At 38.0% G+C, this 16,145-nt stretch overlaps 1 protein-coding gene across 5 annotated transcripts in view; it reads right to left on the reverse strand.

The window, feature by feature from the left end:
* The window catches only part of TMEM117 (transmembrane protein 117), a 496,200-nt gene that overhangs the window by 14,170 nt on the left and 465,885 nt on the right, over window positions 1-16,145 (reverse strand). The window lies entirely within an intron of this gene.

The following is a 16,145-nucleotide window of genomic DNA, read 5'->3' on the forward strand; positions in this document are numbered from 1 at the left end:
ATGAATTTCATATTTTAATACATTATGTCAATTTGAAAAGTTTTTCCAAGACTTCTATATATGCAGCTGATACAGAGGTGCCAAAAACAGAGCGCCTGAATATCATAGGAGTTTCCATCTCCCTTCCACTCATTTATTTATTTTTATTTATTTAATTATTTTTGAGAGAGAGAGAGAGAGAGAAAGAAAGAAACCATGTGGCGGGGGTGGGGGGTACAGAGGAAAAGGGAGAGACAGAATCTCAAGCAGGCTCCTAGCTTGACACAGGGCTCGATCTCATGACCCAGAGAACACGGCCTGAGTGGAATTCAAGAGTCAGACACTTAATCCTTTGAGCCACCCCGGGCCCCCACCACTGGCCTTTTGCTGAGAATTCTGGTCAAGGGAGAACATGTGTGAGTGGTAGTAAGCAGGAAAGTTTTCACTGTCTATTAATTTCATGATCTATGGATCACTTCAAACTGATAATAAGAAATAAATACACAAAAAGAAAAATGAAATGACACCACAGCATTTTTTTCTATTGTTATATATGCAAATATCTTGTCGGTCTCCCCTCTCTTTGCTTGTCAGACATCAGCAGTAAACAGATGTGTAACTTGGAAAATTCAGAAAACTCAAAGTATAAGCTGCATAATTTAGAACATTTTGATCTAAAATATTAGTAGAAAATAGATTGGTAATAATATTTGTGAATTACTGCATTTTATTAAGATGTATTTTCTTTTATTTTTCATCAATACCTTGCTCCTTCTATGTTACTTGAAACACTCTTGCTAAGAGAATTGAAATTGAATTTTTTTTTTGCTAAAATATAGCTGCTAAAATCTCCCATGAAAAATTACGTTTGATACATAAAGGGACCAATAACCAGAGTATCATTCACTTGCCCCAGATTACACCACAAAGTATTATCAATAGAGCAATTTTCTTTTTTTATTTCTTGGTTTAAGAAAGAGAGGACTTCTTGGTAGTAATTGGGCAAGTATACTTAGTGTACCTTCTTTTTGGAAAGATGTTCTTGGACTGTTCTCATCTAGTTTTTTATTCCATGAAAGTTTTTTACTGAGTATGAAATTGGTTTTAGTTTGAAAGTAATCTCTAGAGATTTCTTGTAGAATGAGATCAAAACTTCATTCACCAAAAAATAGTTCTTCAATGATTTCCCACCTGTACTTGGAGAAAGAAAGATGAATTAAGGAAATGGAGTGCAGACCAAAGTCTTGCTCCTTATCTGGATGATGGCATTACCTTTTTTTTTTTTTTTTTTTTTAAGAAGAGATCAGGACAGGGAGTTTGGGGAAATGTGTGATAGAAGTGGCTGGTGCCTTGTAGGAAAAGTTTCTTGAAAGAAGATTAATAAAAAAAGATGATACATTCTCTTAGAGTCACCCTTCTACAATACTTTGTATAATCACCATAGTTTGGTTTTCAGAACTCTTTTCCTTAGTGTTAGAATTCTCTGCTGGTTAACTCCAATTTTTGTACTTCAATTCCTACTCTGCCTACTTCTCCAGATTCATTATTGGGTCAGTGTAAACTCTGGCCTCACCTGACTTAGGGTGGAATGGCAATTATAACTGGTATTGTTTGTAGGAAATGTGGGGCTTGCTTAATGGACAGGGGTATCTGAGGCTGATGATACCCCAGATATTTACTTAAAAGAGGTAAAATGGAGGGTGGTGTTCTGAATCTCCCTAGGTATCAGCCTCTTTCTTTGTCTATAAATTGGAGTTAAATATAGCAACCCCACAGGCTCCTTGGGAGGATGAGATAACGCCTGGATAGCAAGGAGCATGCTGCTGGAGACAGAGGGAAGAGACAGGGAAATAGCCAAGAAACATGGGAGGTTTCCCCACATAATCCCAAGGGACAGGTTTATCCTGAGCGAGAAGCAGAGGAAGCAGATGGGTCTGCTTTCAGAATCACACATAAGGCTGCTTCCAGGTCCCGGTGAAGAAGGTCAAAGGCCGTCTTCTCATTTCTGCTCTCATCCACTGCACAATGCTGGCCTCCTGAGGTCCCTGGAACTCTGGGCAGAGTGGGCCCCTGGGAGCAGGGCTGGGGGGAAGGCACCTCTCTCAAGGCTCAGAGATGTGTGAAGTGACCTCCTGAGGAGGATGGAAGAACAAGAGCAACTTGGTTTCTTACCTAATGTGGTGACACTGTTGAGACCTCCAGAAATATCTGTGGGGGACTTTAATGGTGGGGGAAGGGAGGCACTACTACCCTGCAGGTGGGAGCTGGTAAGCTAGCAACATCAGTAACTGAGGAAAGCTGTGGACACTGGGCATCAATTATCAAGCACTTGCAATGTCCTAGCATCATCCTAGGCTACATATTTATATTTATACCTATGTACAAAATGATCCTGGAATCTTCCTATTATTATTTTTTAAAGATTTTATTTATTTATTTATTCATGAGAAACACACAGACAGAGAGAGAGAGAGGCAGAGACATAGGCAGAGGGAGGAGCAGGCTCCATGAAAGGAGCCCGATGTGGGACTCAATCCTAGGACCCCAGGATCACACCCTGAGCCAAAGGCAGATGCTCAACCACTGAGCCACCCACTCATCCCTATGCAATGGTCTGCAATCACATTTCTCAGGAATTGCAACTCCCTTGTAAATAGTTGTTGCTGGTTTTGTTTTGTTTTGTTTTGTTTTTTCAGATTTTACTTATTTATTTGACACACAGAGAGAGGTAGAGAGAGAGCAAGAGAGCACAAGCAGAGGGATTGGCAGCAGAAGGAGAGGGAGAAGCTGATTCTCTGCTGAGCAGGGATCCCTGACGTGGGGCTTGATCCCAAGATCTTGAGATCATGACCTGAGCCAAAGGCAGACCCTTAACCAACTGAGCCACCCAGGTGCCCCCGAAAACTTCCTATTATTAACCCATTTACAGATGAGGAAATTTGTTTTAAAAAGCTTGGCACAAAAATGACGTAGTTGTGATGTTGCAGAACACAGCCCGAAGAATAAATACTTTCCCTCAGGCCATGCTCTCTTTGAACAGTGACAGCACTTCCTGTTTTTTTTTTCACTCCAAACTTGGATTATTTTTACCTGCCGCATCTGTTCTAATGGTGAATCATGATGACCGTCATCTCCTGCTTGTCTTCCACCAAAAGCCAGTTCCCCGAAGAGATTTAAACTGCTTCCCCCACCCACCCCAAAGGGCTCTCATTTTTTTATCTGACCTGGATTTAAATAAGAAAACCAACTGTCGGACGCCTGGGTGGCTCAGCTGGTTAAAGCATCTGCCTTCAGCCCAGGGCTTGATCTGGAGTCGCAGGATCGAATCCCACGTCGGGCTCCCTGCATGGAGCCTGCTTCTGCCTCTGCCTGTGTCTCTGCCTCTCTCTCTCTCTGTCCCTCATGAATAAGTAAATAATCTTAAAAAAAAAAAAAAAAGAAAGAAAACCAACTGTAACTCTTTGTCCCCTAAGCAACATGGGTGGTTTCCCCACATAATCCCAAGGTCAGGTTTATCCTGAGAGTGAAGTGTCCCATGGACACTGGCTTCTAATCAGCCTGGTAAGTAGGGACATCTAACAGGTCATTGCTATAAAATACGGAGATTCTCTTGACATCATAACTGGATGCATAGCGAGTTTCATACACAGCTTGGGTATAAATGTTGAGAATCATGGCTCCTTTCCTGCCGCATAAATGTAAAATATATATTTCGAACACAAGATGAAAATGTTAAAGAGAATGACAAGGCAAGATATGGTTAGCTACTAAGACCACAGTAGAGATAGGTTAATACTGTGCCTCTTATGAAATGCTCATTTATTTTGTTCTTCAAGAAATGTTATCAATATTTAGTAATTCAAAGCTTCCTTGCTCCTTTCTGCTATTAAATCTAACAATCACTATGGAAGTCAATCACATTTGTGGTTCAGCGAGGTGTGAATTATTTAGGCTCATCAGATGATTCACACTACTCCAGTTTTCATCAGTTCATGGTGATGGACAAACCTCCAACTTTGTACCTTGCTTCCTATAAGAAACAGTTAATTTTCATTCAGATGGGCATATTTCCCATATAAATATAAATGGGCGGTGTCATGGTATATATCTAATCTTATTTCTTATATACTATGGCTTACTCTGCCTATGGCAATAAAAATCATATTTGGACACTGATGTCCAAATTACATTTGGACGTGTAATTTGGGCTGATGCATCCAAGTCTGATTCTGTCCAAATGTGGCCCTATCATTCACAGACCACATTTCAAGGCAGTGTTAAGTATATAGGCCAAATGGTCTTGGGATATGCTGGATTCATCATTCCCTCATGTTTTCTCATTGAGACGCATGCCTTGGGGCCAAGAAAAAGAACTTGGTACTATGCAGAGGAATTCAGGCTTGAAACCAACACTGTTTTGAATTCCCCAACTAGTATTCAATTTCTCAAATCAAATGAAGAGACCTCATTTCTATTTAGAGAAGCGTTAGAGGATAAAAATGTAATAACACTGATTACTCTACCCTACAAAACTAAAGTCACGGTATCAGAACAAAAGTTGTATTTCGGGGAGCCAAATATCGGCCACTGTTTTTTTGTTTTGTTTTGTTTTTTGTTTTTTTTTGTTTTTTTTAGGAAATTAAGAAATAGACTAGATTAGATTTTACTGAAAAGTGTTGACAACCATTTAGAATAGAACCAATAATACACTCATATATGTTAATACATTTATCAGTGAAATAATTTATATAACTCCTCTTTAGATGCATTAGATTATTAAGCCTAAAATGATTTCAAAAGCTAACTTTACAGATATGCTTTGTTTTCTCTTTGTTAATCTCTATCTCTCCTCGTATTTCAAAAACAAATTTAGTCCCATGAATATCAGAACATCAGTTCACCAAAAATTTCCCCAGCTTGTAACTGTCCATAGCCTTTCTACATAAGCAGTGTCCTAGAAACAGGATTTTAGGTAACAGTGAGCCATGGTGGCCTGAAGAATTGTACTCATGCTCTCGGTGATATTTTTGTTTCCTAATAAGAACCTCGAGTGTCTCATTTCTTTCAGCAACCCTATCCTTCTTCTAATTGGCAAAATTGCCATGGTATCACTTGGCTGAGTAAATCCTTGAAAACCTTGACATATAGTAGATTTTGCTTATTTGTTTGTTCTCTGCCTGCCTCTCCCACTGGAATGTAAGCTCCAGAGATTTTACAGAAGTTTTTCCTACTTTGTTCACTGGTGTTTTCTCCAGACCTGAAATAGTGCTCAGTATATAGTAAGAACTCAAAAACTTGTTGAATGTAACTCTCCGGAAGTTAAACATGCACAACAATTCCTTTTTGGTTTCGTGTAAATGGCAACACAGAATGTATTTGGGTAAACAGAGGCAACACAACAAGTACTTGTTTTCGTAAATAATGTTACACATCAACCTGAGACACATTATTATGAAAAAAATTGATTTCCTCCCTATAAGCTAGGTATACTGCAATCATATGGAGAGTAACCCAGACATTAAACCATTTGCCAAAGGTCTAAGAGAAGAGACCATGGATACTTACAGAAAGCAAGTGGTCAAATGTAAATATTGTGAGATGAGCTAGTGTTTGGAAAGTTACTAAAAATGTGTTTTGGGATGATCCAAGACACCGTTTTAAGTTACCATATTTACATTTAGTAAATTAAAGAAACTCATGAGACACGTCCAATCTAGTCTGATAACAAAAAAGAGAATGTAAACCAACATGTGATTAAACAAAGCGGGTGGGGGTCATTTCCCACAGTGGGTGATGGCTGGAAGAGTGTCAAGGCAAGCCCAACTATTAGAGATGCCCTGTAATAAATGGGAGTGATGCATAAAAGAGAAATAGCAGGAGGTTACTCAGATGCCCTTTAACAAATACCTTTTTCTCATATGCTGCTCTTCACTATTTTTCCCCCCCCCAAGGGCAAATGAATTCTATAACATTTTGAAGTTTTCTTTCAGGAGGCATATATGCTACTTAAAACATTTTAAATCATTAAGGAAAAATCTTAGCTTTCTGGTTGAAGTAGGCTTTCGTCAACAAGTAGTAGAGATAGCAGATTTCATCCATCACTAAAACAAATCCCAAGTCAGGCTACAGACCCTTACTTAAAATGTCTAAAGAACTTGACTCCTTCATGTGTTTTTGTATATTCAAAATACCAATTAATTCTCAAGTGGTTGCCCAAACAATGTAATTTACCCTAAGGACCCATTTTGAATGCCATTTAACAGATTTTCTTCATCAATAATCTTCTTTACTTGCAAAAGCCAATAAGAATTTTCCAGGCTAGGGATGCCTGGGTGGCTCAGCAGTTGAGCATCTGCCTTTGGCTCAGGTCATGATCCCAGGAAGCCGGGGTTGAGTCCTGCATTGGGCTCCCTGCATGGAGCCTGCTTCTGTCTCTGCCTCTTTCTCTCTCTCTCTCTCTCTGTCTCTCATGAATAAATAATAAAATAAAATCTTTAAGAAAAAGAATTTCTTGGGCTAATTTTAAGCCAATATATACCAGTGAGATAGTAGTAATGGTTTAGTGCCTGTAGAAAAGGCAAATAAGTCAAGCCCAGAGTAGATTTGAAAAGTAAGTATAGTTTTTGTTACTTTTAAAAGACCTGACTATGAGGTTCTGGCAAAAGAGCATTTGGTTTTTAAAAACAAGCTTCATTATATCTAGACTCCTTGGAAGTATCATTCCTTTAAGCACCAGGATGGAAGAGTGTCTGGTGAAATGCACAGGGCCCCATTAACAGATGTCCTGTTTTGGCAGACTGATATGATGAAGGACAAAATAAAAGTCAATCTTGTAAGTGTTTACAACTACTAGAAATGCATCATGTGGCATCTAGGAGTAATGGGAAATCAATATCCCTCACTAGGGCAATATAATTCACCAGTACACAGGAGAGAGTACTTGACATCTTAGAGACTCCTCTGTGGGGGGAAGGGAGGAACCAAACCCCTGCCTATGACAAGTTGCTGACAACCAAAGTTAGCGCAAGGCGTAAAGAAGCGCATTGTAATAACTCAGTAGTAAGTCCTTTTGGATGAAATCTTTTGTCAGTTATCAAATAACTTGACTTTGCACTCTTGAGAAGAATGAATATTAATCATATAATAAATTGGCATATTTTTTACTTAAATGAGAGCTCGTTATAATTCCTATTCTCTTTGTAAGGAAAGAGGGAAATCTAGTGGAAGGAAGTTGTTAGACAACACACTTTTATATCATTTTTCAGACACTGGCTGCAGTTCAATAGCACATCGTCCTTTGCTTACTCTGTGTATTTGCACATTTGGTACAAAATGTCACTGCTCCAGTATCTGTTCTGACTCTATGCAAGCTGCCAGCCATGGTCACATACAATTGTCTAAATGACTAATTTCTTCTGTGGGCTATATAGAAAAATTAATTACATGCTGTCAAAAGAATAGATATTATGGTCCTTGGTAAAATTTTTATTTAATATTGAGGTCATTTTTCTCTGTGGAAAAAATAGTAATAGTGGAGATCAGTGGGTAAATGTAATTCAATATAAAAATGTTCACTTCACAAATAACAGAGTTTGAGGTTGATCTAAAATATCAAGTGGGTGGTTAAGGTAAATTACCTGTAGGGTTTCTTGCAATGGGTTCATTTCTATGATTTTTTTCAGGAATGTCTAATGGAGCATATATTCTAGTTGGGAGATCAGTCAATCAGCAGCATTACAGTATGATGTCAAATAGTAATAAGTACTCTGAAGGAAACCCAGCAGGGTTGGGAATGAAGAGCAGGGAATTAGGGGTGGGTGCTAGTTTAATAAAAAAACAAACAAACTTCTTTGAGGGTGACCTTTGTTTTTTGTTTTGTTTTGGTATTGGTTTTTGTTTTATTTTTTATTTTTATTTTTTTTAAAGATTTTATTTATTTATTTATTCATAGAGACAGAGAGAGAGAGGCAGAGACACAGGCAGAGGGAGAAGCAGGCATCATACAGAGAGCCTGATGTGGGACTCGATCCAGGGTCTCCAGGATCACGCCCTGGGCTGCAGGCGGCGCTTAAACCGCTGCGCCACCAGGGCTGCCCTGGTTTTTGTTTTAATTTTGTTTGTTAACATATAATACAATATTGGTTTCAGGAGTAGAATTCAGTGATTCATCACCTACATACAACACCCAATACTTACCACAACAAAAGCCCTTTTTAATACCCATCATCCATCTAGCCCCCCTACCTCCCTCCATCAACCCTCAGTTTGTTCTTAGTTGAGGATGACCTTTGTATGGAGTTAATATGAAAGACCAAGCCCTGCAAAGTTCTGGAGGAGAAATAGATCAGCTGGAAGGAGTAGCGAATGCAAAGACCCTATGGAGGAAATTAGATGGCTGTGTTCAAGAAACAGCAAGGTTGGAGTGGTTGTAGAAGTTGGAGTGATGTGGAGTGTGGTGGGCTGGCTATAGGAGGAATAAAGATCAGTTAGAAGACCATCGTAATAGTTTAGCTGTGAGATGATGGTGGGTAACCAAGGATAGTCAGGTATTCAGATCACCATGTATTCCATGTATTTTAAAGGTATTACCAACTGAATTTCTGAATTTACCAGTTGCTAGAATGACCAGTAGCATTAACTGGGTAAGGAAAGATCGAGGAACCAATATACTTGTAGAAGATAGGGAAGTGGGTAAGAAATCCAGAGATTTATTCCAAATATACTACTCTTAGACATCCAAATGGAGGTATTGTGTAGGAAGTTGGGAAACTTATGGGAGAGGCAAAAACTGGAGATAAAGATATGGGAGTCACCAGTGCATTGACCTAAAGCCATAGAACTGAGTAAAATCTCCTGGAAAGGGAATATAAAAAGCCAGGAGAAGAGGAGACATGGCAGGGACTGAGCATCGAGAAACTCCAACATTTAGAAGTTGGAGGAGGAGAAGACAATTAAGAAAACATAAGGAATGGCATACATTATAAGAAAAACAGGAGAAAGGAACATCCTTGGGGATCCCTGGGTGGCTGAACAGTTTAGCACCTGCCTTTGGCCCAGGGTATGATCCTGCAGTCCCCAGATCTAGTCCCCACATCAGGCTCCCTGCATGGAGCCTGCTTCTCCCTTTGCCTGTGTCTTTGCCCACCACCCCCACCCCCGCTCTGTATCTCATGAATAAATAAATAAAATCTTAAAAAAAAAAAAAGGAGCATCCTAGAAGCCAGGTAGAAAAGTGTTTCAAATAGGAAGTAGTGATTATCTTGAATGCACCTAAAATACTAAGTAGGAAGGCTGAAAATTAACTATAATACTTGGCAATATGAGGGTTGATGATCACAATAGGACCTCTGATTTCTAGAGCAAGATGATATTTGGACAAAAAAAAGCCTGACTGCAGTCTGTTAAAAAGAAAATGGGAGGTGAGAAGTAGAGGCAATAATATGGAACTCTTACGAGGAATTTTTACTAGTGGGAACGGGATAAAGAATCAGTAGCTGCTAAGAAATTATGATGATACTAATTTCAAATACATTTTGTTAGTGTAAAATAAATTGAATTTTGGTAGAATAAGAAAATCTGAGACCTGAGATTCCCTTTTTATGTTTTAAGAGGATGTTAAAATCTGATATCCACCAGTATGGATATTCTGGTTGTTTACTGGGTCAGTTCCTCTGCTGTGCCAGTTGATAAATATTATAATCATCTCTGTCTGTAAAGTTGAAATATATGGTTTCCTGAAGAACAGAACAAAACAAAGCAACACTGGGCCAAGTTCATTGTGTCTTGAACGTAGCAGGCTTTTAGAGACAATAAGCCAGATCCTTGCTGCTCTGTACCTAGTGTGGTTGTTTCCTTTGGTTTTATCTGTCAGTAAAGACTTCAGATTCTGGAGCAATCACAGAGTCTCTGCCTCTGACTCCCATGGACCACCCAATGATAACAGGAACAGGAGGTAAAACCTTTAGAGCAATAGATTTGAACTGTCAGACTTTCCAGGCCTTTCTTCGATGAGTTTTAGGTCAAGAATGTTCATCCTCTGAGCTCTAGGGACAAATTATCAACCTTCAAGTAAGAGAGCAAAGACTAGGAAAACAAGATATGTAGGGGCAGAGTAGAGGGATGGAAGGAATAAAATGCATTTTACTGTTTGAGAATTAGACCCTCAGCGAATTGAAATATTTTTTGAAACTACTGTTAGTCCAAAGGTCAGTGGCCAAGAAAAACCTAAAATATCTTGTTTTCCTTGTTAGCCACCTATGGGAGAGATATTCACCCCCTCAGGATCCTTTTGGAGAACAAGTTTACATGCTGGGGTAAAGAAGACTTAGATGCATGTTAGTAATTGCCTGTCTTTATATTGACATAATCCATCCAGAGAAACTGGAGATGGTGGCAGTGAGCTTGGCTTTTAGATTCCACGTAGCACTAATAGAGTGAATGGTAAGTCTACATTTCTTGCAGAAGTTCTCAATGGCACATTCAAGTCCCCCATAGAATGCATCACCTTGTTATTCAACTAATTCAGCACTTATTCAATGCCCCCTATATGCAAATCATCTATTCTCAAAATATATCAGATGGCAGTAATAAATAAAGAAATAGGTTCAGCTCTTTTACAGTTCTAGGCAATGAGAGTCAGTGAGGTTACAAGATTCCACCCATGTTACCCAACAGATTGGTGGCAGAGAGAGACCAGATGAAATTTAATCGGTAACTGGTCAATATATTTCATTACATCCCCCTAACTGGGAGCTCTATTTAGGAGAAAGAAAACACCTATTGAGGAGATCAACTATATTTTCATATTCTATTCAGACTAAGAAAACCAACATTGGTCACAAACTTACTTTATGCCAAGCATTTGATCCACTGTAAACCACCTGCAAATATATATGGTAGGTGGGCTTTTTTTCATTTTATATGGAAGTAAACAGGCTCGGAGAGAAGTCAAGTAGCTTCCCCAATGCTGCACAGCTAGTACCAAAAAGATTTGTACTAAAGTCATTTTTGTACAGCATATGAAGCTTTTCCATGACTTTTTTTTTTCCATTCAGGCTTTAATGTCACAATTATCTTCCCACCTAAAAGCCAACAGTCATGCCAATATGTGTTTCCGTTTGATGCTAACCCGTATTTGTAATGAAAAGCTTCCTCTTAATGGTATGTTGCAGCTTATCTTGAAATAATATTTTCCCAGAATTATTTTGCTACCTTACTTCCATTGCAAAGTAAAGGCATGGCAGTGGGTCTATGATTATCCTGCAAGTCATTGACAAAGCCTGCAAAATATGCAGGCTGAGATGCGCATTTAACTCTAGATGGTTTATGACCATCTTAGAATTTTTATTGCCAATGCATAGATTTGGCTCTAAACTTGGAATATTTCTAGTAATGAATACTATCTCTCCAACTTCTTTGCACTTCGGTTTTCTCACCTGAGGCTATTTTTCATCATGCTTAGGCACTCCGGTGGCAGACTCCTATATCATTGCATGGGAAAACAGGATGGATTTGAGCATGATTTAGTGCCCACTAGTGATGGCTATCAAACTTCGCAACTTCCTAAAAAGACAACTTTTCTGTTTCTTTGGAACTTGTATGAAGGTAAGATTTGTGCTCCTAACATATTGTGTCTGTGCATATCATTAAGTGATAAAATTTTATACTATGTAGGTGATGAGACAGAGCAAAAACACAAGAAAGAGAACTATAAGGACAATAATATTATTTTTTGCATAGCAATCTGACAAACTATTTATTGTATTTTATCTCAGGTTGTCCTTGTTCTCTGTGTTGATGAGCTGTTTCAAGTTATTGTGTTACTGGGAACCCCCTTCATGGATTAACGCTTCTTGTTCATGATTATGATCAGTAGACGGCACAATTTCCATAAATATAACATTATTAATAATTTTATTTCAAAGCCCTTTTTGATATTTGATCTTAAATGGAATACCAATGTAATCAACGTTAACAAGCACATCGTAATGTTGTGAGATTGAAGCTTCATATCTCTGTGTAATATATCAGATTTCTAATGAAATGTGTGATATTTAGAAAAGTTCCAAGCAATATCCTTGAGCATAGGTAGAAACAAAGTAACAGTGGACTTGGGGAAGGTGTTAAAAGTTATCAGAAAATAACTTTATGCTACCTCAGCATAATATCTCATAAAATTGTTATTCATAAAAATTGGTAAGCCTATGGTTCTGAAAATTGACTTTTAATGCATAGAAAAGCTATCTGAAAGCAATCATAAAAACTAAACATAAAAACATAAAAATTTGCCTTCAAGCATTGGATTATACTTGGTGAGTCATAGGTAAATGTGAAATTATTATATTTGCCAGTTGCCAAAGGCTTTGCTTTATGGATATGTGCAAAATACATACATAAATCAATTAATATGTTATTTTTCTTATATAAACCCAAGTACACTTGATTCATTACCTCTCACTAAAGAAGAAGTTGGCAAATCAACATCATTATGAAACCATTCAGGTGATAGACCATACTCAGAAATTAATTTTCTGAATAAAGTTTCCAAGTTGTTTCACAAAGATGTGATTTGCTGACTGAACTCCATCTCAATTCCAAATCAGATACCCATACTTTTAATACTGCTTTTTTCTTTTAAATAGCAAATCTACTCTTTAACAGTGATACACAGAGACTAAAAATTTCAACTCATCACATATCATTTGCCTTTTAATACAGACACATGATTGTTTTACCCAGAAATGGGTACTTTAAATCTCTTCTTTGGGAACAATACATATGAACAATGTTGAGGTGTTTTAATGAAAAGCACCTGCAAGTTATGCTAATTAACTCAGAATCAGTGAAAGATTTTTTTTTTTTTTGGAAAGATTTCTTCATTTGTACTTCCTGAGCCTTGATCACATACAGTGTGAAAGAATAAATATCACAATTAACAATTTAACATATTTTTCCTTTTCAAGTCAATGGTTTATCCTTCAGCATGTTCTCATTGACAATTATTTGGTCAATAGGTTACTTATGTAATGATCCAAAATAAAGAGATGTCCTCTAAAGTTATTTCAGGGAAAGGAAATAAATTTCCATTTACTAATATTATTAAATAGACTGCTTGCCACCCCTCTAGCCAGGCACTATAACTGATGAACAGTTATAGACAACAACCACCGTTTAATGAGAGAAATGAAATAATCTCTGCACTAACCATAGCTGTTTACATACATTTCCTTATTTTAAAAGAATTCTATGAGGGAGGTTTTTATTTTCCCCATTTTTCAATTGTGGAAACTGTGGTCCAGAGAAAGGTGCCTGACTTCCCCAATATAATATATCTAATAAGTGAGAGTAGGAACCACATGCAGGGTCTATCCAGCCCCGTCTAGTGTTCTTTCTGCTGCACTCATGAAAGCGAATAGGAACTGAGCTTGTCCTGGCTCAAAATGACCTATTTCCATCTTGGTTTAACCATAGTTTATTTTGTCTCTCTCATCAAGCCCTAAAAGAAACTACTAAATTGTATAGAGATGTTTGCCCAAACTGTTGGTTTCTTCTCCATACTCACAGCTACCCTGATCTCCAGTTATTATTTTCTTTTCAGTTATTATTTTCTACTGAAACTAGATCTTGCTTCTACCATCACTATTACTTTTTTTTTTTAAGATTTTATTTATTTATTCATGAGAGACAGCGAGAGAGAGAGAGAGAGAGAGAGAGAGAGAGAGAGAGGCAGAGACCCAGGCAGAGGGAGAAGCAGGCTCCATGCAGGGAGCCCAACGTGGGACTCGATCCTAGGTCACCAGGATCACACCCCGGGGCCAAAGGTGGCACTAAACCATTGAGCCACCGGGGCTGCCCTACCACCAATTTCTAAGCTAATACTTATTTGCTTTCCTGGCTATTAGCTAATTTCTTTTCCTTGCCTTTTTAAAAGACCATTTATCCTGTCTTTTCTTCTTATGCCAATCTTTTATTTGTTAAATATTTATACACCCAACATTTGTTGGTGTCAGCCATTCTTCTAAGCACTGGTGATATCTCAGTGAACCAGGTAAACTGGATTCCAGGCTCTGCCTTCGTGAGTTTACAGTTTGAATGCAGGATAAGAATATAAGCAGACTAATTTCAGAAAAATGGTTAGTACTAAAGAGAAAATAAACCAGGATGATTGGTTGGCAGAAGCTACTTTAGATAGGCTAGAAAAGATCTCTATGAGTATGGAACCTCTCCAGTGAAAGGACCAGGTGCTGTGATACATGCTATGGATGCCACAGGGGCCAAACTAGATCAACATCTAGTTTGATGGGGACTTCCCTACCATCAAGTAGCTTAAGTCTAGTGGGAACAAAGATAAAAGAACTAGTGAGTTAAATAAGTGGTAATAATTGTTGCAAAGGAAGTAAATTAGGGACTGAGAAAGAGAATAACAAGGAGGGCACTTGAGGAGGCATCTAGGTAGAGGTGGCACCTGTGCTGACAACTGAGGATGGGAATGATCCAACCATTCAAACAACAGAGAATACTGAGCAAAGCGAGTCCTCAATTATCTACTTTATGCCACGTACTCTCCTAGGTCCTAGGAATACAATGGTGAACAAAACCACTGACTTCTTGGAACTTAGAGTCTAGTAGTTGAATTGGACAAGAATCAAATAATGGTGGAAGCAGACCTTGGTACTTCTGGGTTAAATTGTATGATCATGCCCATCTGTCATTCACCTAACAATCACGACATCACAGTTTTGGTATATGTAACTCTTTTGGGCTATTTTCCTCAGTGCTAGCACCAAGGGATCTTCTGTTATAGCTCTATGATAAACTACTGCATGATGTTCATCAGCTTTTCATATTTATGTGTTGATTGATGCTCCTTAATGGTACACCCATCCTCAGCACAATGCTGAGTACATAGCAGGAAGTAAAAAAAAAAAATTCAATTGTTTCATAATTCACCAATATTTACTAGGTGCTTACAATTTGCCAGAAATTGTACAAGACCGTGAGTACCAAAGACATGAATCAAACTTCCTGCCTCCAAGAAACTTCTCTTTAACAGAGGAGGTAAACAAGTTAAGCAGTACTCATAGGGTGATGTGAAAGCGCTGCAACACAGGCATCTGGCAGGTTTCCCACAGACCTATTGGAAAAGGAGTCCCTCATTCAAACCATGAGTGAATGAGTAAGTTAACCACTCATTTTCTTCCTTCAGTATTCACAGTGACCATAGGCTGTTGAGAATATGTAGGTCATCACCATGCTGTAGGAATCAGAGGTAGCTGTATACCGTACTTGCCTTTGCTATGATTTGTGGAGTTTTTGGCTTTAAACACAGAACAAATGAGCTTTTCCCAGTTAACTCTGGTTTATCTACGTTCGGGTTATGTAAAGATTATCTTACAGATCCATTTTTTTTTCTTATAACATTTTGACTTCAGCCCTATTTTCCCCAAGATAGACCCTGCTTACCAGAATATGTAGTAAAATAGAAAATGCAACCTATAGAAACTGCCACAATGCTCAGTGCATATCATTTGAATACCATTGCTAAACAATAAGAATGGGAAATGCAACATTTCTGGGAGCTAGCAGAAATGTTTTTTTGCGGCCCACTTCAACCTGAGGCAATTTGCAACATTGCTTTCAACCATAAAACAGATACAAATGGGCATATGTCTTAAGATCAGTAAGAATATTATTGAGAAAAGTGATTAAAAAAATCAAGATCCCCAAGTCCATGGTTAAGGCTGCATGCCTTATTCATATTTAAGCTGGTATTGACTTCAAACTCCAGTCATCCTTTAGATTGATTGCCATTTGGAGTAACATTAGCCAGGCAGTTTCTTTGGTCAGTATTTACATCACACATCAATATTTTTTAATGTTTACTTTAACCAAAGCCAATATTTTTTATCCTTGACTCTTGAGGTAATTACTTTGGTAAACGACTATGGCATAAATCAGATAAGCATATAACAACTCGCCACAGAAAACAGTTACACACATATTTTCCGCAATGCCTATAGAAATAATAAGAAACCTTCACAATCTCTTTTACCTTTTTGATACAGGACTTCCCACACTTTCTTAATTATTTACGGAGAACATTCAACCATGTACATTAAAATTAAGAGTGTGGAGAAATTGTATTCTGTTTCAGTAAATCTACTTTT

This window comes from Canis aureus, chromosome 25 (assembly GCF_053574225.1).
Source record: "Canis aureus isolate CA01 chromosome 25, VMU_Caureus_v.1.0, whole genome shotgun sequence".
NCBI classification, from domain to species: Eukaryota; Metazoa; Chordata; class Mammalia; order Carnivora; family Canidae; genus Canis; species Canis aureus.